This window comes from Morone saxatilis, unplaced genomic scaffold (assembly GCF_004916995.1).
Source record: "Morone saxatilis isolate NCDOM2014 unplaced genomic scaffold, NCSU_SB_2.0 Contig22, whole genome shotgun sequence".
Classification (NCBI taxonomy): domain Eukaryota; kingdom Metazoa; phylum Chordata; class Actinopteri; family Moronidae; genus Morone; species Morone saxatilis.
Window position 1 is genome coordinate 2,191,186 of NW_023339785.1, and position 4,259 is coordinate 2,195,444.

Genomic DNA, 4,259 nt, shown 5'->3' on the forward strand with positions numbered 1-4,259 from the left:
CGAGTTCGGCTCGATCAGAGGCTATGCTAATTCAATTCAATTCAATTCAGATTTTACTTTGATATAGGCCAACTTCATAACAGAAATACTCTCAGGACACTTTTCAAATTAGAAGCACCCCCCTTCCTAGACCCAACTCTTTAGTAACATTTACTAAGAGACCAACGTACCACCATGAGCAAGCATTGTGACAAGGCAAAGAAAAACTGCCTTTTAACAGGCAGAAACCTAGGACAGACCCTTCGGCTCTAGGTGGGTGGTCGTCTGCCTCGACCAGTTGGGGTGAGAGAGAGAGACAGAGAGACAGACAGACAAACAGACAGACAGGTGCACAGAAACAACAGTAGCAACAACTACACTAATAGTAGTGACTGATGATGATAAACATGAAGAAGACGACGACGAATCACCACATTTTTTCACCGGTCAAGACCATTAGAAATTCATCATCTGGTAATTGGAAACTGTTATGACATAATACAGTAATAAAGACCAAGCCAAGCTGTATTTATTCATTTATTTTTCATATGGTTTTAGATCACAACAAGAAACACCAGGTTGGATCCCCATCTGCACAGACGATCGCATCAGGAAAATACTATCCAAAATTCGTCATGCATGACCAATTAATATTTTCTTAAAATAAAGGATATATTATAAATGTTATTAATAATTAGCAACTTGCCACTTGTAACCAATTATTATTTTCTTCTGAAATTGGACTGAGTTTTCACCAGAGTGAGATTGTACTGTCACAAACAGCTTCTTTTGCCTATAAAAACACTGTTTTCGTAGTGTTAGCTGTGCCTTTGTTACTGGACTGAGTCTTCAGTTCAGTCAGACTGTATTGTCACAAAACTACTAACCCTAACCCAGCCACGTGTCGAAGCATCCTTGAGCAAGATACTGAACCCCAAATGGCTCCTGATGCTGTGCATCGGTGTGGGAATGTGTTAGTTGCTGTTTGATGGGCTTGACTGGGCACTGAATGTGTGAAAGGGTGAATGTGGCACGTAGTGTAAAAGGGCTTTGAGTGGTTGGAAGACTAGAAAGGCGCAATACAAGTACAGGTCCATTTACCATTTACGGCAGGGACAGGAGAGAAGCGAGAGGGAGTCGGGCATTTCACATCTAACGACTCAGACTGTTAGACACCAGAATTGCTGATTGTTGGAACTATTTGCTTTTATTTCTATTGAGTTTGTTTTAAGAGCTTAACAAAGTCTTAGTTCAGTAGAAGTGAAAAAGCTAAATTTAAATTTTAGATTTTTCTGTTTAACAAGGATAATAGGTGTTCTGCTCTTTGTCTGTGCTGTTTGACATGGTCTCTGTAGTTACAGGTACTTACCTAAAAGGAAAACCGTATTAATGATGCGCACATATTTTATCGTGTTTTATAATGCATTTAAACTTTTTTGTGCAACTTCTGACTGTATAAACACATGATTTTTTATCTTGACTGCATAAATTATCTAACTGCACTTAGTGTTGTACGGCTGTCAGTACATTATAGCTGTATAACTTTCATAATAGTTGAAATAAACAAACATACATATTAGTTTTTAACAGGACACATTTTTCAAGTAACTTTTTCTAATTAAGCTCAGTCTTAGCTCCCCCAGCCACAATTATCTGTAGTCGGTAACAGTGATATTTAACTGGTAAACAAAGCAGTTTTCCCCAAAGGGAAGAGAACTCAAGGGCACCTCATGTACTTCCAATATTTTCTACAACAGGAATTTCCCCCCTCCCGGTCTGGCACTGCATATGCCCCCTTTTCACAGATATCTCTCATTTTGTTCACAAAATCCACATGATATCAGTGGTTTAACCTTTTGGTCTCTCTTGAGAATTCCAGCAAAAGGTCATTGGACTATCTGGACTTCACGTATCTGCACTTTCAGCCCTTTACTCCGCCACCCTGTTGCTAATCTTTATTTTTTCCATTTGCGTTGACTCAGCACTCTTTCATCATTTTGGCAGCATCCACCTGTATGCTTATCCAGTGCCCGTCAGTGAGTTTTGCGGTGGAGACAAATTAGATACTTTTGTAGGGAGCTCAATGAATCACTCAGCAGATCTCCTAAACAGTGTTTCCTACAGTTTCAAGCCTTACTGAGTCACAGCACTCAGACACAAGCTGTATCAATTTAACGGAAGAACATCATGTGCCATGTTGTGTCTATATACTCACAGAGTCAACCTGAGTCACACATGTCAATCTTTGTTAACTTATCTAGATGTATGCAGTATGTAAGCTTTTTGGGTGTGCAATCAGCATGAGTCAGGAGTATTTCTAGAGATGGCCCTGGATGATCTGTGGCATTTATGTATGCTGAAATGGTGCCGCTTACTGTTTGTTGAAAAAATAATCTCCCATATTGAGCAACTGTCTGCCTCCACAGTTCTTAGCAGCTTGACCTCTTCTGCTCCTTAATTGGCTGCTTCCTGACACTTTAGGTCTGACTGAGCACTCATAATGGGCCCATTCCATCATTTGAATGATACAGTGCCTTTAAGTGAGTTAAAGTGGTTTACCAGTTAATGGATAAACTATGCTAGCCAGACAACGTGATTGTAATGCTGAAGACAGTTATCTGCCTTACATCACTGACTTTGAATGTTGTTCGGTGTTGCTGCCGTGAAAGCACTATTCATTCCTTCACGAAGTTCAGGCAAGTAAGCTGTGACACCAATTAATCTATTAAAACAATATGAGCAATTTGTTTATTTGCAGACCTGCACTTCCATAAATGTGTGGGGGTCTTGAAGCAACATAGGCCGAGTTGTTCTCAGCTTTAGTCCCTAATATGGTTAAAGGAACCTAAATAATGTCTTTCATTTGGCCCACAGACACACAAACACATTATTATTACGGAGATTGAGATTTTATGATCAATAATGTATGCCATCTCAATATTTTGTATCATAGCATAATAACACAGTCAGATGCATAAGGCGTGGTGGCCAAGTGGTAAGGCGTTGGTCTCGTAAACCAAAGATCATGGGTTCAATCCCCATCCATGCCTGTCATTGGAGTCAATTGACTTAAATGCATATGGTCCTTCTCTACTCCCCCCCTCAAGCTTTGCTACTAGGAGAGAAAGGCAAGGTTCTTTGAAAATCTCTTTTCTTAATTGCTATAAAATTTAATGGCAGTCCATTTTATAGTTGCTGAGATATTTCAGTTCAAATAGTGGATGAACAAACCGGCACTGTAATCCCTAAAGTCAAGCTCCTAGCACTGCTAAAAAACACTGGTAGTGGCAGTATGAAAAAAGATACATAACCTCTGTGGCTTGCAAAATAGTTGGCCAAGTGGTATGTGGTCTTGTAAACCCAAAATCATAGGTTCAGTGCTACTAAATAAATGTTAGCTTACAAACCAGATATTCATATAACCCAGCAAGTAAGAGGTGATTAAAACATTATATGATTCTCTAAATTACAAAAAGATTTCTCCTTTAAGATGTAAAAGCTTTGATGTCCAGGGGGACCATTCCCCTTGATAATCGAGCTGTAAAATAAGGAGCTTACTAGTGACTATGTGTCATTTGGTTCTTTGGGGAAAATGCGCGTTAAAGTGTGATTGTCGGTTCTGTTTATGTAGATACCACGGGGACCAGCTGTCTCTGCAGTGCTAATGGGAATCCAAATAAAGCCAGGCGTAAGTGGTTTCCCTCTGTCCTCTACCATTGAACAGCTCTAGTGGAGCAGTAAAGAGACTAAATGTCTCGATGTTAATTGTGGAGCAGGAAAGAGCATGATACTTAAATTTACTCGGCTTAGACTTTCTTCTGCTTACTCTCAACTGAGTGAAAACAACCATTCAGGTTAATGCAGCATTCAAGCTATATGGAGGTGGTACACGAAAAGGTCTTGTTCCAAGTAAGTAGTGGTAAGTTGATTGAAGTTGGTGCATTGGATGAACATAAAGATGAGCCTTGTTTCATTACTGCGCATCACTGCACATGCGGGTCACTTGGGGCCATAGACTGTTCACACTGGAGTCTGATGGCGGTTGTATTTAAATTATAATGTGAACAACCACGTAAAAAAATCTGATCTCCCAAAAAAAATTCAAAATATTGAGCATTAAGACCTGCAGTGTGACCGTAGCCTTGGTGTCTGTGAATGTAGCCCCATGCCTGCTGTGGTTGTTTGGTGCTCCAGGTATGTTAAAAACATCCCCTGCAGACTTCCTTGACTGCTCTTTGTTTTAGGTTTTGCTCTCTTTGCCTTCCCAACCAGTTGAATCA

General features: G+C 40.0%; 1 non-coding gene across 1 annotated transcript; it reads left to right on the forward strand.

Annotated features, from left to right (window-relative positions):
• Positions 1–2,957: 2,957 nt before the first annotated feature.
• trnat-cgu lies at positions 2,958–3,029 on the forward strand. The gene has a single exon. It is a non-coding gene; the product is annotated as a tRNA-Thr (tRNA).
• The last annotated feature ends 1,230 nt before the right edge of the window (positions 3,030–4,259 follow it).